The sequence below is a fragment of the Hippoglossus stenolepis genome, chromosome 16 (genome assembly GCF_022539355.2).
Source record: "Hippoglossus stenolepis isolate QCI-W04-F060 chromosome 16, HSTE1.2, whole genome shotgun sequence".
NCBI classification, from domain to species: Eukaryota; Metazoa; Chordata; class Actinopteri; order Pleuronectiformes; family Pleuronectidae; genus Hippoglossus; species Hippoglossus stenolepis.
The window spans coordinates 12503550-12527986 of NC_061498.1; positions in this window are offsets into that span (position 1 = coordinate 12503550).

Genomic DNA, 24437 nt, shown 5'->3' on the forward strand with positions numbered 1-24437 from the left:
AGGTGATGCTGCCAAGTTGTGTCCTTTCAGTGACTGCGGTCATATTTCAAGTCCCCTTAGCAGCCGCTGTTAGTTTCTATTTACAGAAAACAATCCCCATGGACAAACAGTTGCTGGAAAATGTCAGATGATGAATGTCTCATGGAAAGAGGTGTCTTAACACACCAGCATTAAAGAAAAAAAAACATCCCCTAGAGTCATATAGAAAATGTCGTCCTACATGTATTATAGGATCTGAAAGTGTTGGAAAGTACCATAATCCAAATGTGTCATGTCATCACAGAACGGTGGTAGAAACAGTTCTTTCAGTTATGTAGATGATTGGTGTTCTCGTGTGTGGTATGTGAAATGCAAACATATTAAGTTTTTTTCATCCAGCCTGACCCGAACTTTTCAACTTGACCAAATAAGGTTAAAAACGTGTGTATTAATTAAGGTCAAAGCCTCAGTAGCTCTGAGCAGAGATGCTGCTGCAAGATTTAAAGTTTATTTATATAGTGCGTTTCGCAAGAGAAGCAAGTCAAAGAGCTCTACATGAGATTTAAAAACATTTATGATGACAAGCAACATAAGACCATAAAAAAGCATTGAGAAAGAAATTACAAAAGAGTCAAATAGATCATTTAAAATGAACCAAAAGGGAACACACCTCCACCAAGGCTAATGCCCGTTCTCCCCATGTCAAAGCAGTGCTTTATTATTAGCTGTGTGTTTTTCCTGCCACTGTTTTCATGATGAACTGTTTCTTTCCACTTTTCATAATAACATAGGAGATTTCTAACTTGGCATTTTGCTCCATTGAACGTATTTGCTGCATGTTTGCTCTCATGCTCGTGGTATCGTCCACAAAGTTGTTACCGTCCACATAGAGTCAGCTCGCATAGATTCAGCTGTAGTAAAGCACATACCCACAAGTGGCCTGCCCTATAGTTTTATCTCATGCCAGAATTTGACTGCTTAGAACCTGTTGCGTGTACATCATACATTTAATGAATTTGGTGGAAAACGCTGCAGAGAAAGTGAAACAAATTTCCTTGGTGCAGCCCCATTTATTGGTTCCACCAAGATTTGTGGTAATCTGTCCAGTAGTTTTTGCGTAATCCTGCTAACTAACAGACGGAGCAAAATTATACCCTGCTCGCGGGAGGAAATATACAAATCAACAGAATATCAAGAAAGCAAGTAAGATTGCAGTGCAAGAAATGTGTGATTATTTAATCTAATAAAAGGCCTCGTCAAAAAGGAAAGTCTCATATTTTATTTTATATAACTACATGCCGTCATGACTCTCTAACACAGGATCGCTGATACGAAATCCAGCAGAAACATCAGTTCAAAGATGTCTGGTCTGTTTTTCTTTGCCAAACCCAGATTTTTGTTTTTCCACGTTCAGGCCTCATTGTTGTTTTCTTCACCCTTATTTGCTCAAAACACTTTTCCTCAAAGACTCTCCCAATAAATCGGAAAGTGGAGCGGTCAGGAGAAATTGCCGTCCTTCCAAACTTTTTTTTTTTCTCTCAAAGGCCTTAGAGCGCACACAACGTCAACGCAACAACTGTTTGGATTCTGTGTCTCTTTCCTCTCACTCTGTGTGTGTGTGTGTGTGTGTGTGTTTGATGTCGTGGTTTGGCTGTCCTCTAAAGCATTCATTTCAGAGCGGTTACTTTGGGCCTCATTTTGACTTGCTGGCTGTCTGCCTACACCCTGTGGCTTACCATCCACTACAACTGCCTGTGTGTGTGTGTGTGTGTGTGTGTACAGCATTTCTTTGGTGCACAAGTACTGTACATCCCACTGTAACTTATAAATATATATACTATAAGTTGTTCTATCGGCAGAAAAAGACTTGTTTAGTCTGGAAAGGTGAAGCATGAAGAAGAGCCCCTGCCACCCCTGCAGCCAGTGCAGCAACCAACCTCCAGTCAGCTGATGTTTTCTAACTCCACTCATCCTCCAGCAGCATGCAATACATTGCAGTTGACTCATGAGCCTATTAATGGAAGGATGAAAGTGTACACATGATGAATTCTTTCTTTTAATGGATTCCATCATCTTTAATCAGTTAGAGTCCCATTCTGTGCAGACAGTTCATTGGAGAGCAGAGCTTATCTTGTCAGCTAGAGAAACTTCTGCTCTGCTGCACTTCCTCCATGCCTTCCAGGACCAGATAAACCTTTACAGAGGAAGTGTCTTGTAAAATGGTTTTTATCTGCAACAGGAAGGCCCGTATGGGGAAACTGTCAGTCTCTACTTTAATGTCCTGCACAGGATGTACACTTTATATTCATGACTTTAACAGAACTTTGGAGAAAATTGTTTTGCGATATTTTGCAAGTGCAGCAGATTAATCATTGGTTGTGCATCATCTGACATCTGTATTTTATGTTACTTGTTCCATGCCTATTGTAAACATGCCTGTTTGGAATGGGCTGTCTGCTTGGCCTGTGGTAATGGTAGTTGCAGCTTTCTTTCTGAGGGCACGATCACACATCCGTTAATGGAGCAGTGGCGTACCTTCGACTCTCATTCACCCACATTCTGTGCAAGTGAGGGTGGGTGAGTAAAACATTCACTTCCTGTAGCGAAGCACATCCACAGCGCGGCTTCGTGTGGAGTTGAACTTTTGTAGACTTTGACCGGCGATGTCTCAGCCACCAATGAATTGCAAAGGCGATTGTGTGGTTGACTCCACTCGGCTGTCATTGGCATCACATCCTGCACTGCCCACATTCAGCAAGCGAAGATATGTAGTTTGCCTCGGCGGGCGATTATCATTTACCTGCATTCATGTACGTACGTGTAACCGTGCCTCAAACTGTATAAATGACCTGCAGTAATTGATCTGTGGTAAGTTAAGCTTGTCCACTGGACTCAATCTGCAGAACCCTGAAGCTGCTGCACAAAGTGCTGTTCACATTTGTATTCAAAGTTTGGAGATGCTCGATTCAGTTTGCAGAACCAGGAACTGGAGAATTAGTTATTGTTGTCGTTATCGTTGTCATGAAGGCACTTAGGTTGATGAGCCCCAGACGCAACTGCTACAGAGCGCTGGTCGTCTGTTTATTTAAGTTTTATTATATGAATATATCATGTCTCCAAATTGCACCAAATTCAACACTGCACTTCCCTGGGCCCTTAACAATACAAGTGTGAAGCTGATAACACAAAAGGTTATCAAGAAATGCAAGCCACATACAGACAGACATTTTGGGAACTATAAATATTCTCAAAAACACAGCTAAGAAAAAAGACAGAACACAGTTTTGGTTAGAAATGAAAGCAATAATTTGAAATGCTTACTTCTGATGTTTCAAAACAAAGTCCTCTTTGACTTAGAGCCATTGTCTAAAAACAATGGTGCCTTTATATATAGTGCATGTGCAGCGCCTGAAGGGGGTTCAAGCCGTTTTTAGAATAACTGAACCAGAGACAGACAGGAACTGTGCAGGGAATGACTGGAAGAGGAAAAGGAAGTGAACAAGTGTTATGAATTCTTTGATAGGAGGAAAAAAACAGCCTCTGGCCTTTGGTGTTTTTAACTCTTCATCTGCACATGGAGTTTGTCCCGTTGCTATTCGAGCTGTAGTCGCTGTGAAAGCCTCTCGTCAGTGTGGAGAGCTGGATTTGTGCGGATGTGTGCACAAGGGAATGGGAGACAGCAGGGGAGGAAATGCTACTGATCTTTATTGGCAATAAACAGGACATACATCTTGTGGGTGATAGACGCACATGACCTTTGAGGTGATTTAGTTACACTTAGGAATCTGAGTGAGTGTCTGGGGAGGCCTGACGTCAACAGGTTCTTTTTGGAGCTCTAGTGATGCAGAGATGAGAAAACACAGGAGTTGAAAAGGCCTCGGTCAGTGTAAACTCTCCCGTCCTGATCTATTCTTCTCCTCCGGGAACCAAAACATCTCTGCTTCACCTCCAACGTCTTAAAAGCTCTTGGCACAAAACAGTGTCCCAACTTCCACCTCCATTCAAACTCAGTGATCGACATACGTCCAGGTGTCTGTGTCAGCAGTTGTAACATTTATCGATCTCTCTCTGGAATCTCTCGGTCATTGACCCGTGCGTGTGTATCAGTGTGTTTAAACATTTAAGGTTCCAACTTGTTCTACTTTGTGATCAAAGAAGAGAAGTTTTAAAGGCCAGGCCACGGTGGATATATGTACCTCCTGCTGCAGCTCTTAATCAGGCAGAACACCCCCCACCTACCATAAGCCTCCTCTGCCTTTACCAAGCCTGATGAGATGGCTTTGGGGGCCCCTTCATCAGATAAGGCTGTGACTGATAAGGCTCTTTGCCTCGACTACTCTGAGAGGGGCCTTCCTTTATGGTAATGGATAACAAATACTTATGTACCCACAAATAGCCGTGGGGGTAAGTAAGGGCTTTTGTCGTTTGTCTTAAAAGACTTGATATATCAATGATAATGTGTTAGTTGTCTTCCTTGCAGATATTTGGATGAGAAGGTGAATATCACATGATTTCTGTATGGAAGCCTCCACCAGCTGCTGTCAACTGAAACAAGGTGGAAAAATGAGCCTGGCTGTGTTCAGAGATAATAAATCAACACATTACATTTGGCTTGTTTAATCCGTATGAAATCCAAAGTGAGAAGAAAAGAAAAACACACGGTTTTATGAGGATTATGGAGTATCTATGTCACATCCTTAAAAGTCCCAGTGAAACGGATGTCAGAGCTATTTCACTACCTATATTTATGTGTTTCTGGTAAAAACATAAAGCTATGGAGGGAATTGTCTCGGACATCGACTGGAGTTTACGATAGCCAAAAGGGCTGAATGTGCACAGTTGACACTCAGTAGCAGCTCAACTTGGAAAGTCGTGACAGGAGCCTGCTCGTGTTGTCGAGGACATCTCGTCGCCTACGGATACAGATTTAACAAATAAGACAGTGAAGGTAACTGGCAGAATATGTAGCTACCAGAAGGTTTATTAAAAAGTCAATCGATGGCAAATTGGCAAACACCCCTGAGTGCAGAATGAATCATCAAACAGTAGTATCCATTTTACAGGGCGGCAATTAAAACAATATGGTTTCCTATGACAATTTTTTGCGAATAAGAAGAAACAAATAAAGAATTATCACAGGGACAAGAGTGTACCAGATCTGAGCCTTGAGAAGGTTCAGACAGCAATTTTGAAACTATATTGGGGTTCAGGTCGGGTTTGGTCATGTTGAATTTGCCACCTAAATTTTTTAAAAGTTTGAGAACAGTTTAAAAACATTGGGCTCGGGCTGGGTTCGGACACAAAAAAACAGAAGGCCTTTTGGGTTCATTTCTGTCGGGGGTTTACAGGGACACAGGATTAAATCTGTATTTTTTAAATTTAATTTCATGGGGCTTTTATATTCATTTGTTAATTCAGCAGGTTGTGTGCATTTCTGCAAGGCTACACCCTCTGCATGGCTGCTGTACATATGAGGTCCACATGTATCGTGATAAAAAAAAAAAAAATGCTCCTCTTGTTGTGGTTATGGCTCGTGTCGTAGCTTCACCACCAGATCAGGCCCAAAAAAAAAGCCACAATTTCTCCGAGATTTATCTATCAACACCCTTGTGGTGTACCAAATGGCAGCTAGCGGGGGATCTAACATCAACCAGCCATTTGTAAAAAATAAAGCCGCAGAACAGTACCACATGTTTTACGGTCACATGAGGTATATATACTGGCTCGAGACTGTTTATACAGCATCAGTGTGAGTCATAATTTCTACATGGGCAAGATATAAAGTACATCAAAGAGAAATTGCACATTTTACGTCAACTCTTTCAGCGCTTTCAGCCATAAAACCTGTCAGATGAAAACACACCCAACTTACTCTGCCCACAACTGAAACAGGTGAAACCCAGAGGTCATCCAAAACTGCCTTCTCCGTAATCCTGCGATAAATTCCCAGGGTAGAAAATTTATAATACTGTCATAACGAATATTTTTTTGTTTGAATAGAATAAAAAACACTGTTGGTGTGTGCGGTGGAAGCTGCTTTTGATATTCCGAATTTTCTTTTCACCACTTTTGTAATAATACCCGGTCTTCTCGAGCCAGGCGACACACAGAGGGGAATTCTCATATAACCGGCTTCAAAGAGCGCCATCTCTCTCGCTCCCTGGGATTACGCTATGAATTACTGCAGAGCTCAGAGAGGACGAAGCTACACGCGCATGACGTCCATTGATCTCGCTCCGATGCAAATTATATGGTTGACTAGCCACATGAAATCTCTGTGTGCAGTGGGAAGCTAAAAGGCTGTGTTAGTACACAAAGAACGGCCCAAATTAAAACATCTGCTTCAGGCACCCCGTCCCTCGGTGGTTGTGCCACCTGTTCCAGCTCGTGACAGAAGAGAAAGATGAAATATAAAGCAGATTTCGGACTTTTAAAATAATGTGTATAAATGTTTTTGAGTTTTTCCCGACCTTTATCTTTCTCAGACAGGGAACTGCACTTTAGAAGGAGGAGTGTGGCAGCTTAAATTGAGGAGGGAAGACAAATACGAACAATCACAGTGTATTTATTCGAGACGTTAATGGCCCCAACAAGATTAATCACTAAGCCAAGCCAAGTGCACAACACTGTTTTGACTCAGATGAGGATAAAAAGGACAGAGAAACAATATCGGACTCTCTGGCTCAGTTAGACATGCTGTTAAATCATCATCTCGGCTGAAGGGAAAGTCTTTGGTTACTATGCCTCCAGCCACAATGAGGAAGTGCTGAACAAAGTCAGACGCCATGAGTGGTGATGCTGTTGTCATCCCTCACATCTACCACATCTTGCTTGTGTGGTATAACAAACAGTTTTTTGTTGTGTACAAATGAAAACAGCACCAGATGACAAATTAAGCCAGAAACAAACAGCGGCCGTAACATGGCGCCTCAGAGATTTGGAATGGACCCGACGTGTTCCTGAACGGCGTTTTTTGCTCCTCACGTCACCAGTTATTTTTACGAATTACACACAAACAAACTTGTGACAGAACTGGAGGGACTCATGCAGCTCATCAAATTGATGTGGCAATACCAGAATTACACAGAGCTGTGTCCTCATTGAAGGGTCGAACCTGCTCCTCTAGAGACTGAAAAGTGACTAAATTCAATAAAAACAGGGCGTTAGTATATATAAAAATCTGATAAAAAGGGCTGACCTAATAGCCGCGTGGTTCGGGCGCATAACAAATAAGGGCTGGATCATTTACTGTCTCTCTTTCAATGGCTCTATCCAGTAAAATATAGTAAAAAATAGACAAATGTCATAAAACTGTTGTCCTTAAAAAGCTGATAAAGTATCTCATTTTACTAAACTTTAAACAAATTGTGGAAAACCAGCAAAATGGCGTCTAAATGTAATGATTCATTTAGCCACATAACCTTAAACATAACCAAGAAAACAGGTTGTGTGTAGATGTATCCTCCATTATTAAAATTTTAAGATTTCACAATCACTTGGACTTTCTATAAAACAAATAACCCGAGCACAGTGGATACTTTAGAAGTAGCACATGATGCTCTCAAAATTCAGGGAAATTATGCTAGGGAGGATACTTTCAAATCGGGTGTAGTTGACTTTTTATGACCTATTCATTCTAGAAATATTGTCCCAGCCCCTGACACAAATACAGACATCTCTCAAAACAAGCTGAAGCTGTGGATGTGGCTCAGGCAAGACACATGTTTAATTCCTTATTCCAGAAGCTCACAAAACAGTTTAGATCTTATCGTTTTCTCTTTGGCAGTAACATTTTCAGGTTTTGGTGCGACTGTACGTCAGAGGAACACAACAAGGCAGCTGATCCGTGAACTGGTGAAAGATGACGGCAAAACATTGGCGGTGCTGTTTTCAGAGTGGTGCTGTCAGCATGGCGCTGCGTGCCTCCCCTCTCTCTCCGCTCTCGTACACAGTGGGCCTTTCAGCTGCCCCTCTCTGGGCCCCCTTCCTCTCCAAAGCCCTCCCACTCTCTATTGTTCTTGTGTGTGGTGCTTTGAGGCCTCCTCTTATCAGCTGTGCGGGCTCCAACTCTCCTATTCATAAACAAATATCTCCCTCTCCGACTTTCTCTGCCCCCTAAAAAACATTGAACACGGAAAGTAACATTAAACAGGAGCCAACGGCCGATAAATCACGTACGTCTTCCTCCACCGCTCGCCGCTCGTGACGCTCACCGCTCTTTGCCTGCTATCTGTCCTGTTTATTGGCCTTTTTAATGCATTGTGGGAGGTTTGTGTGGAGGTAGAGCTGAGGTGGCCGCCCTTGTCTGGAAGGCTTGTTTTATGGGACGTCTACCTTCACCACACAGGGAGACGTGCAGACTTTAGCAGACGTCAGAGTGTTGGACAGCACCGACTCCCTTTTCCCACACGGAGCTGGAAACAAGACAAAGTTTGGAGCATGATCCATTGTTCTTCTGCTCCTCGTGCGCACATTATTTATGTATTCTAGGTTGGTAGAGGGATGGATTGTGTGAGCGCGGTGAGGTCACGCAGAGGTGGGACTCCGTGTTTATAGCCAACACATGGGGGACCTTGGATGGGATCAGTTAACCACCAGGGTGTAATTACACAGTTTTTCTTACATCAGCCACATTTCCTTCGCACCCCAAAACACATGACTGTATAGTGCAAACAAGGAACATGCCTCATCTCTGTCCGGCAACACGGAGACGGATTGACTGCTAGAAAACCCCTCACCGCAACCTTCTCTAAACTCCAGGGATTGTCTGGTTGACATCTTGAACTCAAATCACTCCGCAGCAGCTGCTCAGGAGAACCAGACCTCAGGCTTAACCGGCTTGTATAAGAGAGCCTGAATGAAAACACGGGCCTCCCTGGACTTTCAGTCAGATAAGAAGACTTCCCCGAGCGTTCCGCTGCCGCTGCCACTGCTGCCCAGGACCAAGTTTTATCTGCATCTCCATATCTGCGGCCCCTGCAGTGGCAGTGCAGGATGCATGCTGTTTACTAGCTGTACTGCAGAAGCTTTTCACTCACTTGTCTCCTAACTGGATCGCACAGAAACACGATGCAATCAGCCTACATTTACTGCACATAATGGGCCACCCAGCAAGCTTAAACACCACGGAGATAGTGCAGTCAGCCACTGCCGCCGTGTATTAAAAGGAACACACCCAAAGTTTTTCTTTCCGCTTCACAGACTACATTTTGTCTGCTCAGGTGGTTGTGTTCACTGCACCTCCTGCCAGCCGTAAAACCCACCATCAGACAAACCAAGAGCATTACCTCACAATAACTACTGAGGTGTTGATAAATCGCATCGGATCTTTCAATTGGAGCTTTAAGGGGTTAATGCTCTCCGCTGGGACGTGCAGGAAGAAAAGCTATCATTATATTAAAAAACCCTCTGGGGGCATTCCTGGATTTCTACACCTGGATACATTAAATCCGACGCAGTAAAAGTAAAAGCTGACAGAAAATATAAGATTTACATCGTGTCATTAGACAGAAAGACTTCACCTCCTAAGAATATAAGCAGTGGTTTATGACCGTGGTAGACAATAGGTTCTTTCAGTCTTGATTTACCGTGGATAACATGAGCCGGATCATGTCACGGTGGTTAGTTTATCACATTCTGGATAAAAACAAATAAATAACAGGGTTAACCCTTTAAGAACGAGGTGTAAAAATTCACAATGTGAAGCCAAACATTGTTCAATCTAATCTTTATTTTATATTCAAAGAGAGATCGTGAAGATATTGAAAATGATTGGCGCCTGACTTTTTTTCAGACCATCAGTTCTGGAGTTTCGGATCAGAGCTACAGGACGATGCTGCCAAAAATCTGAAATAACAGACTGCAATATGAGTGCGGGTGTACGTCTGATAAGAGTAGATATAGATTTGCCCTTTTAAAACTCAAGTCTCAGAACTTTCTTGCAGTGCACAAGTTTTCAGATCGCCATTGACAATGTTTTTTTCAGCCAATTAACATTAGTTTAAAACTTTCAAAGCCCTTTTTCTAGTTTTGGAATACCCCATAATATGTATGCCATGTATGCTAAATAAGTCATTACTTCATCCTCAGGTGACTTGTACATGTACTGTTACTGCTTACACACACTAAATGCTTTGTCATTTGACTCTAAGATGATGATTTCCATTTGCAAACCTTTGCTCTCTTCTTCAAAAGTAAAAGCCACACGTTTGCTTTTTGCTTGATTTTATCACAAACGGCTTTAAAACTATGTCTGTGTATGTTGCTTCCCTTCTGGGGCTCGTCTGATGGATTAAATTGTCGTGAAAAGTGTTTCCATCCCATTAATATCTGATGTCATTATGTTGGCACTGCTTGTTTTTCCAGGATTAGAATTAGACCTACCATAAATAATACTTCATTATGTCTAATGGCTTGTTTACTAGTTTTGGCTCGACGCAGAGTTTGATGTATGGGCTCTTTAAAGTCTACTTTGAACTACACTGTAAGCGAGTTCCCGCACGGGCAGAGATTTATGATGCAAATTGTTTCATAAATTATATGTGAAGCAAATAATCAATTTAAACAAAGCAAAGTTGAACCTTCTCCAAAGATTGTACATATATGCTGTTGACAAAGATACTTGCAGCACATTTAAGTCTTGATTCATATTTGACTGTAAATCTATTAATTTGTGCATAAATCCAGAAAATGTTTGACGTAGTTAAATCTGGAACCGGAGTTTCTACCTGAACAGATCTGCTCCTGCTATGAAAACAAATATAAAAGATAATGAGAGAGGATTGGGATAGATACAGATGCAGCAGGGGGTCTAATATATTTCCTCCCCAGAAACGATGAACCCATCACTCCGCGCTTCAAAGAGAGCAGTGCATTCTGGGGCAAACGGCTGGATTTCGCTGTTGTGTAACATCACGGGGTGTTTCAAGGATTTGAGCGAAGGGGAGGCTGTGTGTGTGTGTGTGTGTGTGTGTGTGTGTGTGTGTGTGTGTGTGTGTGTGTGTGTGTGCATGTGTGTGTGTGGGGGTAGGTGGGTGAATGCACTTGATCTATTAAAGTACACTCTGTCTGGTCATGCACTGATTATCTGTGTTTGGGTAATATGCCCGCACACTGTGATCGGCTTACCTCACTCTACATTACACATTGTATGAGCACTGGAGTGGATCTATAGATTGCATCTTTATCTTCTTTACCTTATGATTCAAAAAAATTCAGAAGTTGTGAAAGTTTAAATATCAAAATGTTAAATTAATTTAAATAAATGGATCGAGGTTTATCTGAAACTGAAGTATTTGTCCCTTTGATATTCAGACTTTTACTGAGTGTCATTAGGTTTTGGAAATACTTTATCTAGACTACAACTAGAATGTTACTCGGTGCAGCGCATACCTTCGCCAGGGCCCATCAGTCCCTTTATGAAACCTCGTTTAAATTCATTAGATCTGGATTTTTATTTAGAGCTGCACCAATATTTGTGATTTTTGTAAAATTAAGATCCATGAATTATTCTCAGAGAAATCAACGAAAATGTAGAAAAACGATCGATCTCGCAATGTTAGAGAAAATCTCTGACCAATGCCGCATCCTTCAACCAAATTTTGTGGTAATCCGTCCAGCAGTTTTTGCGTAAACCCTGCTAACTAACAAACAAACTCTCCCAACAGGGAATCATTTTGTTGGGTGTTAGAGAGACTGTCAGATCACGTCAACACACCTCCACCAAACTCCAAATGACAGACGGCTCTGCTGCCATCTCGACAAGCGGCCGTGCTGTTTGTGGACGCCAGTCAAGGAGCATTATGGGTGAGACAGTGCTGGTGTTGCCAAATAGCTGGCATCTGGATTGAGTTTCACCCTGCTCGGGCCATGTCCTCAGCAGATGGTCCTCGCCAAACAAGCAACGCAGCACTGATTGGAACCAGAAAGGGGGGAGGTCCTCGCTCTTACAGTACGTGCACCCATTTCATGCATGCTTGTCAAAAAAGCCAGTGTTAATAACATGTACCTCATGGAGTGAAAAGCACTTCCATACTGTTCTGTGGTTGACGCAGGCAAAGCTTCATTTACTGTACAAGCGAGCGATGATTGATCAGCGGAGTTTCTGTCTGTAGCTGTTGACTTCAAGCAGAAACTGCACATTCTTAGTAAAGCTTTAATATGTAATTCTGTTTTAATTTATGCCTTTGTGAGTACCGTCTCTGCTCAGAACAGAGGCAACCAATTTGTTGGCCTGTCAGCAGATGGAATTCGGGGCAGGTGGTGTTGTGTCAACAGTTCAGTGGAACCAGCTTTGCAGGGAAACATCTTCATCAAGCTCACCAGTGAGAACAAACAAAGTACAAGGCGACAGGAGAGTGAGACATCACCTCGGTGCAGCTGGCGTGCCGCCTCACAATATTCCCCTTCTTTCATCCACACTGAGTGCACCCTCGAATTACCAGGCATTAGCTCCTGGACCCTTTGCAAAGGGAGGCGGGTCCGGCATTGAGCTACTGTTCGGCTGGAATACAGGATGGCAGGTTCTTTTGAAAAGGCTCACCGCATGATGTCCACATGATGCAAATACACGCTGCAGCGCAAAGCCACAATGGCCGCAGAGTTTACTCGCTGTGTGGGAGCGGATGAGAGCAGGCAATGAGTGCTGGCAGCTGCCATGGTGGTCCCGGGGACTATGTACGATGACATCCATCAGGCTTTGAGGCGGACTATAGAGGCTGAATGTGGGATTTTGGATAAAGCCTGTCCCGGTGTAGAGGCATGTCGAGGGCTGCTCTGTAGAAAACTGCCACCTTCAATTTGTTTGTCTGTCCCTGAAATGGCATCTTTGTTCTTCTTGATACACCCACACAGCATTTAAGGCAACTGTGGAGACATTCACAGTACTTAAAATGGAGTTTACATTTTGAATAGCAACTATACACAAGTGGCTAAGTGGTCATATATGTTTAGCTGAGGATGTGTATTTATACTCAAATGTCAGAGCTGAAGGAATGTGCTGGAAACAACAGAACAATATAAAGAACTTAGATGGTCCTCAATTTACTTTTGGCTTTTGTGGAATCTTATACATATTTGAAAAAAAGGAGGAAATGTTTGAGTTACAATGTAAAATCAACAAGAAAAAGATTCAATAGTACAATGTGGGGTGGAATATATATTCATTTGCTACATCTAAATCAATCTCGGAGACCATCGGCTATCGTCTGGTAGTGGCCCCGCCCAAAATGTTGGGGCTTCTGGTGTTGACAGCAGATATATCCGAGACTCTGTCTTCCATTTGCCGTATGCTGTTTACAGTCCGACTGGTTTCTTTTATAACACGAGTCAAACAGTGATACTTCTTTCAGGTGTTTTAGGTCCAGACAACATTTTGGCTAATAACACCTATCTTGCTAATGTACTTCCTCCTCTTTTGCTCTCCACACGAACCGTTTACCTGCGGACAACCAAAGGCTGTTGAAACGTGATTGGTCAAACTAGAAACGGAAACCAGAAGGTTTCCAGCCCCAAACTCTTGTCCCTCACCTACAGTGTTAACATATTCACATGGAAAATCTGTTAATAGCGATTACATCCAAATAACACGAGTTGTATGCAGGGTCTCGGTTCAGACTCGCTTTAAAAACGTGTAAACACTCACAAAGTTGAAGTCAAGACCACGGGCAACAGCGAAACAAAACATGGGACAGCTGAGCCAATTGGGAAACACTGTGTGCTTCGACAGAATGCTAGGATAACATTTTAACAGCTGCTCCTGTCCTGAAAAAACACAACTCTATAGTGCCCACACACACACTTACACACACAAACACACAGACTTCCAGTGCATGCTGTGCACTCCTGATGTACTGAATCTACTGGAGGGGTTGATGGTGGTGTTCGACCGGACAGAGGCTTTGTCAGGGGAGCGATGTGTCTCATGTGAGGGTCTGGGGGCAAGAGAGAGAGGCCGACATTAAAAGCTGCTCCTGGGACTCACACACTGTACCCACCAGACCTGTGACCACAGAGGCTCTCTTTAGTTTTATGTTTCTCGCTTTTATTCCCTTCAGGGAGCATTCCTTCAGTCCATTCCCACAGCCTCGATGTGAGGGCTGGGTAGTACAAAGACAGAGAGCACTCCCACCTACTGAACTTTGACTCAGGAGACTTGGCGGCATTGTAACCTTTTTGCAACTTCCACTCATTTATCCACTTCACATGAAAACAAGTTATTTTCTACGCATTTGCATTTGTTCCGAAGGTTTGTCAGGTTTTTCTCTGCTTATTTCACTCATATTCAAAGTGGCAATCTGGGACTGAAGCAGTTATGGAAACTCCAATGTGTCGGTTGTGAATTCAGCACTTAGCGCTATTGCGACTGCTCAAAGGTCATTTTTGAGGTTTTTCATCAGCAGCTCAGTTTGAAACATTGCAGCTGTGTAATGGAACAAAAAGGAGCAGCCACAGTGAGCTGTTGGATAAAGAGCTGCAGGCGACAGTCTGCACACCTCCAGCTTCTAACCCGTCTTAGGTGAAACTGGTGCTACTGCAGGGCTGGTGCGAGGGCCCATTAGGAGCAGGTTCAACTTGAGAACCTTTTAAGAACTAGTTGCCAGGCTAGAGAGACCACTGTTGTTACGTCCCCGTATACGTCACTCTACTTCTCCGATTTCCCAGTAACACAAACAACACAAGCACAACATCAACAATGGTGGAATACAGCGAGAACAAGGAGACAGTTTGTTGCTTCGCTTTGGCATCTATAGTTAAAAATATCTTCTTTGCAGACCAGATGACACAAGCTCTGTTCTTTTTTTAAATGATGGTCACAGTGTTTTGGTTGGATTTATTGGTCTTGCTGGTAGCAATAATTCCGCCCCCGGTCCCTGACGTAAACACAAAGAACTGGTTCGAGATCAGGAGCTGGCTCCGAACGACCTCCTTTAACTGGCTCGGTGGGAAAGAAGAACGCGAGGAGACACAGCAGCATAAAATCAGATCATGTATGCCTGCCACTTATTTATTAAAATGAATTCTGTAACTTTTTGTTTATTAAACCACATTTACCGCTACCACTGGAAACCAGAGGTGTCGCTAAATCAACCAGGACTGAAATCTTCCAGATTGCCACTTTGCCACCACATCCTTTGCACTATTCTTTACCCAACCATGCAATTAATGCATGGAATGAAAGGGGGGCATGGGATCCTTCGTGTGAGCTGTGTTAGGGATCAACCAAGGGAACCGCAGGTGGCGTGCTTTGCTGAACTGGGAGGATAAACAGAGGGATTCATGTGAACATGCCCTGCACCAAAATGGACTTCTTCGGAAAGCCCTCCGATAGGAAAGAAAACAGTTCTGGTTTAATTTAAGTCCCAACATGAACTTCCTCCACAGACATCAAACTATGGTGTTGGCTGGCCTCCACTTTATGCATCTTGGGTCTGTTATTCTAGAACCATCCTCTCCGGGATGACTCAGCCATTCATATGAGCAAGAGAGTGAATTCACAAACAAGGATGTCTTGGAGAGCTGAGGAAATGATCAATGGTTCTATATGGAATCAAGTGATCTCCTCTGGGCCGTTTTTGGACGCAAAGATTGGAATCAGATGCTGTTCGTGTCATGACTTCTTGGGTTATCACATAAGTCTATAAAGCGCTTATTGTTCTTTATCTGCTCGGGCATTTCGCATGTTCAGCTGTACATAATCATCTCTGCACAATTGATGGATCTATATATACATATCACAGACTAACTACTGTAGACATCATGAAGATATGTGAACAAGAGTATAAACAGAAAGATGGAAGGAAGCAAACTTTGCATAGCGGTGGGGGAAGTCTGCTTGACATGTTTGTTTGAGAAACTAGTTTCAACTGTCACTCCCTTCAAGACAGAACAGAGACAAGGTGAAACTCGGGCCTCTGCCAAGATCCAACAGATCCAACAACAAATTCTGGATTTTAATTTGGATCTGCACCAAATTTGACAAACTCAGTCCCCTAAACATGTCTCACCTTTTTTTCATCAAGATTTATGAATTTTTCTTGGCGATATCAGGGATGTTGAAAAACGCCCCGTTTCGTCAAAAGTGAAGAAAGTGAAGACAAATTCATGGACCCGTCACCTGATCCAGATCTGGACCAAAACTCATCAGGTTCTCTCGTGACCCCTGCTGCACCCTTCTACCATGTTTCGTGGTAATCCATAGTAGTTTTTTGCTAATCTAATAGCAAACAAACAAAGCAATTTACAAACAAATGGGTCAAAACATATCCTTGTTGTTATTAAGGTTGGATTATTGTCATATAAAGCACTTACAAACAGACGACCTGGACTCAAAAGAGCTTTAAACTAATTCAACGTCAAACAAGGGTTTGAAGCCGAAAATCAGTCTGTAAATTATTCCATGCAGTAGGTGCCGAAAACCTAAAAGTTTTATTTCCCAATTAGGTCTAGACTTTGGGAGCAACAAATCACAACATTTCTATAGAACGAATTACAAATTCCAATCCAGTTCAATAAAGCAGATAAATAGTGAAGGTTTTGAACACACAGCAGTGACTGAGATGACACAAACATTAAGGGTGTGATGTGGGTAAAAAGTCAAACTATGTGATGCAACTGTGGCCAAAGAACAAGACAACATAGAAAAAGAAGTAGGAAGTGGAGAGAAGAAGTGCGTTTAATGGTGGTTGAGTTCATATTTACTCAACCATCCAGTTAATGTATAGACAGGAAAGGGGGCATGCATGGGATCCTTCACGTGAACAGGGAAATTCACCAAAGAAACTCAATAGTTTGCACTGAAAACAAGAAGGCCCTTTACAACACTCACACACATGATATGAGACATTTGCAGCCAGCACCAGCACATAGAAAGAGCACGAGAGGAAGCACATTGTGTCCAAGTCGGCCTCAGTGGCCCCCGTGTCCCGTCTGAATCATAACCAGGGGGTTCCTGCGGTGGTTTTCCTACAGAATGAGTTTCTTGTCCGACAAAGTATTTGGGAAGTGTAAAAAGTTTGTTGACCTTGAAGTGAACCGCTGGAGGTTTTTTATCGGCAGCAACCAGTCACATTCTCGCTCGTTCACCACCGGTGGTCATGGCTACAGTCGTCTTTGTTGGTTAGCGGCCTTCAAAGGCTTCAAACGCAGAGCCGTGATCACTTTGGCTTTGCGACTGACCACTTGACCCTCGGACGCCCCTCTTGTGGAGAGCTGTAGTAGGAAATGAACTGAAGATTACTCCGACCACAATCAGTCAGGGGATAAGAAAAAAGGGGCTTCACACCAGAGGATATTAGCCCCTGCGGCACAGAGCGAGAAGAATACCCGGATCATTCAAAGATAAATGCTAGGGTGGTGGTCCTTCAGATTCAATTACTGCCAACTTTGGGTGGTACGGCTGCTGCTCTGAAGGATTCAGACTTTGCCTGTGTTATTTTCTCGAATTTGAAAAGGGCAGCGGTGACACAGAATAAATAAAAGGGGGACTAAACAGCCCTGGTCAAAATGTCATCTTTAATGTCACCCCGATCACTGAGGCAATGCTGATGTGAGAACAAGTATTCTCCCTCTGCACCAAACTTCACCTTTTACGACCGTCGGACCTTCACACCGCGGGTGCAATTAGAGTTTGTTCTTTTCTTTCAGGGAGGGAGAAAAGTTTTACCTCATCCATCACAGCAGTCAACAACAACAGCGAGGGTTTTGCTTGTGCAGTGGTAGTAAAAGTAAAACAGAGCATTGCATATGAATAATGATGAAAAATACACGCAGCATCGGAGGAAAGGATTCTGTTCAAACTTTTTATCAAGGCCAGATCACTGGCATGATACCTAACTGCAGTTTTCTTTTTAAGTCAGCCAGTTTGCTCTCACAGTGCCAAAGCAAACAGTGCGCATTAAAAGTACAGGAACACAACATCAGATTTGACTGATTATTAACAGTGTCGGAGGAAGTACTCAAACATTTTACATAAAGTAAGACAAGTCAGACAAAAATGTAGTTGAGCAAAAGCAGAAGTACCACATTACATTTTCTACTTGCTTTTTGAATATTCTTAAAATATTAAAAGTAGAAGTAATTGTTGAGTGTAGCATATTCCCTAATGCAACAGTCAACTACATCATTAACTGTGCCAACTGTATACTTTGTTTAATACAAGAATAATACAGACCAAATAAAGAATGCTGCAGGTCTTATTTGCATCTTAACGCCCTATTGGAGTTTTCACAGAATTTGGCGATATCCACATACATCAGCTACCATCTGCTTGATAACACATGACCTGGGTGTCAACAAGACGTAAACAATAAAAAAGGAGTTGTAGATTTAGCAAAATTGGTAAATGGCATCATACATTAAACTATTTCAGGTTGGGGTTTTAAAACTGGGAGAATACCTTCAGACATAATGGCCTAGTGAAAGTAATGACATGACTCATAATCAGACTGTGCTATGTAACACACAAACAAGAATATGAATGGAATATTCTATTAGCAACTCTTGTGAACACCATAATCAAATAATGGTGAATAGTCAGAATATTGGTGTCCATGTAAATGTAGTCACTGAGTGCTGCAGCTGCAGGAAGTGGGGTCTATTAATGGACAATTCCCCTCTCGTTATTGCTTACTTTTGAAAATATATAAAACAATGTGAACTGAATTGTAAAAATTAAGGGGAGTAGAAAGTGCAGATGTCTGCTGTTATGTGGAGTGTAAAATGTGTAAAAGTAGCCAGAAAAAAATGTACTAGAGTACACATACATGAAAAATGTACTTAAGTACAGTAAAAAAGGTTATGTACCTCATTACACCCCACCACTGCAGACTATAGGTTCAAGAAAGTAAGAGTCCAAACTATACAAGCCTCAAAAAACCATCAAAATACTCTCAGTTGGACAACTTCTTCTTTCCTAGTCTCAAACTTTGGTGGAAAGCTATTATATTTTACAGCTTCATGGCTTCTATTTGCTGCACATTAAATTTAAGTGACAACCTCCTGTTTGTTTGAGAAAGTCTGCAGCCTCAGAGGCCGGTGGACGTAGACTCTCACCAAGTGGCAGCTGACTTCTCTTGGCCCCGTGTTTTGAGGTAATGGACAAGGTTCATTTTAACATCAGCAGCCAAGTTAGACACAGTGAGCCCCCATTTTACACACATTACAGAAACTGCCAAGAGGAAATAACATTTCCACAGACAAAGAGGAATAGCAGGGAAGCTGATGAATGACTCCTAAAGCCCACTTCTCCTCCTGTAATCACTGTCAACGTTTGAATATTCCATTGTTGGAGCCCTTACGTCATCAGAACTACAGAATCTCCTTCTTTGTGATTTGTTGACGAGCTCTGAGTGAGCACATACAGCTAAGAAAGCCTATAAGTCAGAAATAGCCAGGGCTAGATGTGCGTGTATGGCACAGACCGAGGGAACCACAGTTGGTGTGCTTTGCCCAACTGGGAGGATAAACAGAGGGATTCATGTGGACATGCCCCGCCACAATAATGATTTCTTCATTGAGCCCTCTGGGAGCAAAGAAAAAACAGTTCTGGTTTCATCTAAAGTCCCAAAACGAACTTCCTCCTCCGACATCAAACTATGGTGTTGGCCGGCCTCCACTTTGTGCATCTTGTCTCTTATTTTCATGCTCTGTTTTTGTAGAACCAGAGAGAGCGAGTTCACAAACAAGGATGCCCGGTTGTCATGGAGAGCTGATGAAATGATCAGTCGCTTCAAGAGGGAATCAAAGAGTCTCCCCTGGGCTGTTGTTGGACATAAAAAATCGCAAGGAAATCAGATGCTGTTCATGCGATAACCTCTGGGGTTATCATAAATCCACGAAGCACTTGTTGCTCTTTATTTTCTTCGGCATTTTTTCATGTTCAGCTGCACATAATCTGTACATCACTGTTCTGTACAGCTCTATATATAGTTATTACAGTCAGTTACTGTGTCGAGACCCTGTAGACATTTTAACTACAGCGTAAACAGGGAGAGAGAGTGAAGGGTGACTTCAAGAAACTCTCCCTGACAAAGAAAAGAAATTATTGCAGTGTCAAGGAGCCATTTTATATGATATGTTGTTTACAAAAAACAAGACAATTCCCTCTGGATTGTGCTGCAACAAGCAACCCTACAAAACCTGATATGTGTACAGTGTAAACACAAGCAGTCATTCAAGCCACTGTTTATATAAAAACATTAGTTTGCACAGCTTCCATCGTCATTTCTCTTGGTGCCAGGATCTACAGGGCATTTAAGGAACTGCATTTTATTGCTAAAAATGGCTCAAACCCTTCGTATCCACACGTTTCAATTCGAGCCTATGGGGAGTGCCATGATGGATGTCACTCCCCATAGGCTCAGTATTACCCACGCAGCATCTTTAGCTTGACTGACGCTCTTGCAGGGCTCTGCTGCTGCCATTAAAAATTTAAAAAAGACTGCAAAAAGTTGCAGTCTTTATAGTATTTTACCTATTTTATCATGATCCAAGCAAATGTATGCTCCAGTGCTTTTGTCATTTTGCTACTCTTCGCAATATAAGCTCCTCCAGAAAATGCAAGGCGATTGACAATGTCGCTGTAGCTAACTGAAGTGACGTTGAGCTGTTCTCACAACTTTTTAAACCCCCCCGACTGTTTAGTCATCTCTGATTTTAGTCCATTTAGTTTGTGCTAAAAGCCTCGTTTCACAGCGAGCCTGACAGAGATGCAAGCGTGAGTACAGTTTCTTCTGCTTAAACTGCTAATAAACAAAATGCGCTTTGAATCAAGGGGAACCTTACGAAGTCGGGAAAAAGGTGGATTGGCTTTGTCAAGCATCCACTGGTTTTCACACTTTCATCTCTCTTTGCTCTAAACTCTGAACCCTCTCTTGAGCTTGCACCACCTTCAAGTGCAATGAAATGCATGTGAGTACAGGAGCTCAAAAACACTAAACCGACGAACAGGACAAACCTGTGTGGGGACCAGAGAAAAGGCCTTTTTCAGGATCATATTAGAGACATTTTTTGTTATTTAAACAAGATATATGGTGTTGTTGTTGGCTTGAATCATATGAAAACATTTGGAAATTGTTATTATTGGAAGACGTTCATGCAATGATTGCTACTGAGCTCAGCACACGTACGTCTTAACTCTTGCCAAATCTTTTTAACAGGGGTCTGGGTTTCCCCTGTCATTCTTTTTAATAGTCTTACCATACTATGAATTGTGGGTAAAGTCTGTGCGAGGTCTGCGGGAGTTCAAAACGTCTGCGACAAAGCCCTGAAGCACGTACTGATTATACAGTGTGACAGACCTTCGCCCTTTGTGGACTAATCAGATCATGCGTGGAAGTCTGTGGGTCCTGCGACAGCGGACACCGGGATCGGACCGTTCACTTAGTCGCTTGCTTAACTGCGCTGAGATCAGTCGACGCGGCTCCGTGTGAAGCTGAAGGGATTCTCTAATAGGTTCTGTTAAGAGGCTCAGTGGAGTCGCTGGCTTCGGCCCAAGCACATTTGCATTCCTCAGGGGCAAGCTGTCCGGTATTATCTCTGCTCACTCCAACAGAGGCCCCTGAGATCACAAAGGACTTGCTGTGTCGGCCTCTCCTCACCCTGGCCCCATCATATTTGACGGAGGGGAGAGGCCCAACTTCAGAGGCACCTAATTATGCCAACGCCACAGCGAAGGATGCACCTGCAGACAACAGGTGTTTATCTACTTATCGTGTGAGGAACCTTCCTTTCAGCCCAACAGGACACATGCAGGCCTCGACAGAAGCAGACTAAGTCTTGATTGAATCATATTTCACTTTGAGTCATACGGGAGGACGTCTCTGCGGAGTGCTGCAGAAATGCTCATTCTTTCCATCCCCTTAAGTTCTCTGAAGACACTTAAAATAACTCAACAGCAAAGCCTGTACATACATGCATGCGCTTGATGAATTGATGTGGTTGGGTTGAATTAATGATCCTCCTCTTGGAAGATGAATGTGTGTCATGTGGCGTCAGGTCCTCACTGGAAAGCCTCACAGTGCCACGTCAGGGAATCTGCAGGTGTGTAATCTAAAATCTGAGCCAGGGGGGAAGAAAAAGAAGGAGTATCTGCGTGGAGGCTGCTGCAGTGGGAGGGGGGGCTCTGCAGTGTAACATTTCTGTGTGGAGGATTAGGGTTGTTTGAGGGGAGATAAGACATGGCGGGATCACAGCGCTGTTAAATGCATCTGCCCGAGCCAGCAGAGGAGCAGCAGCAGTCCAGAGACGCTGCCAACATTCCTGGGGATCAACACCCGCTGAAGGCTCCCACCACTCTCCCCTGCTGCGGAGACTTGAAAGAAAACCTGATAAGGAAACCTCACAGTAGCCTCTTTCAATACTCCACCATACATTTTAATTTTACTCATGTACTCAAATTTGAGGTACTTTGTACTATACTTGAGTTTTTTGACCGTATGCAATTTTCTGTATATTTTCGCTACTCTTAAAATAATTCAGAGTTAAATATTGTATTTTGTTTTGGTATTATGTCTTTAATTACTTTTTAATGAATATAAATGATACAAGTCATATCTTATATAATTACTAACTTATATGAATTGATTGTTAGAGAATAATCAACCTATTGAAATCCCAAATATCATCTCCACTGCATCGATAACACATTGATACATCACTAATACAATAATCAATGGTATATTTAAAACATGAATTAAAATTTTCTTTAAATTGTCTTTTAAATCGCATGATTTTATTACATATTGTTTGAATTGCTGCCTTGTGAAGGACTTTCTAATTCTTATTATAATAGATATTTATATGTGTATTTTGTGTATTTGGAAACACATTAACATGGGCAATTATTTTTTGTCTACAGCTAATATGCTTAATTTTGTTACTAATACTTACTACTTAGTGCAGAGCTTTTATTTGTCATGTTTTTTTGCCTATTACTACTTTTAGTTGAGTAACGAATCTAAATACATCTTCCACCACTGTAAATCAAACTCTCCTCTCTTTTTATAACTATAGCATTGTGTCACAGTATGTTGGATCATTTTGATACAGATTAAAATACAGTACAATATATATTTTGTAATCCATTAAATATACTTGATATTGATGCATTATTTATTTATTGTCCTATAATTCATTTTCAGCATTCTTATGATTACTACTGTTGTTTTTATTGGTGCTGTTATTATTAGTAACATTGTCACATCACTGTTGTTGTCATTTATAACAACCAGAATGACAGTGCTTGGAAAGAGTCACACAACCTGTTGTGGTCTCTTTCTCTCTCTTCTTTTCCCCTCTCCCCTTCTTTTTTGTCCCTCCCGTATTTCTCTCCCCTCACCCCAACTGGTCGAGGCAGACGGCGACCTACCCCGACTCTCGCTCTGTTGGAGGCTTCTTCCTGTTTAAAGTACTCATTGAGAACTGTTGGGTATCTAATATAGTTAGGTCTCAACCTCACGATGCAAAGTGCTCTGACCATGTGATGACTGCAGAACCTGTACAATTTTAAAAATCACACTTTTGATGAAAGAGGAAGACCATGAGTCTTAAGAGGACATCTGGGGACAGAGTCTCGATTTCCGGCTCTGTGCTGCCATGAGTAAGTGACAGTCTGGGGACTACATGCACAGGCCACATACCAGCATGACTAAAGAACATGCACTTAAAAAAAAGGATGTGTAAAGTTACGAGGACCTCTAGTGGTTAAAACAGGAAGTTCAAATATAAATCTTTATGCCACTGAATGCAGCTTCATATTTTAGGACGCAGGATAGAGGGTGAACGACTGAGTGTTATAAACTCCCAGCTGCACAGAGACATCATAGGGCAGTGAGCTGTCAGGTGCACCGATGGATGTAGCGTGTGCAGGCGCTGACTGGAGGGCATGTCTGCATTAGATGACATGTTCCTCTTCACACCTGAGCCAGCACACAACTCGGTGGCCTTCAGTCACAAGTGGGCTTGTAATTTGAAATGTATTGACTTGCTTTCAGTCGAGTATGGGACCCTCTCAAAGACCCCCATGCCCCCCCCCCCACCCATGCCCCCCACCCCCACCCAGGCAAGAGAAATTCTCCTCTAATCTACGATCTCAGGGGAAATGTGGACTATGTCAAGACCAGTCCTCTGATCTAACACCGGACATAACGAACAGACCTGTTTCACAGTGTTTGTGTGCAGGTTTTTTTCTCCGGGGTTGCAGCAGTGTTTACAGAACGTGTTTGATTTTCAGGTAGCCACTGCCGGGGATAGGTAACATGCGGTATTAAAGGTCGAGGACAGAGGGAGGGACGGAGATTGATCGGAAGGATGAGGGCATGGCGGGGAAGATAAAGTGTAGACAAACAAGTCAGTGTCAACCTGCGGCATTTCTTTACACCGCACACACCCCTGCTGAGTTTGAGCACCAGCTGCAGATTTCATTGTTCCTCTGGTACTGATGTTTGCTCATGTCAATGAAA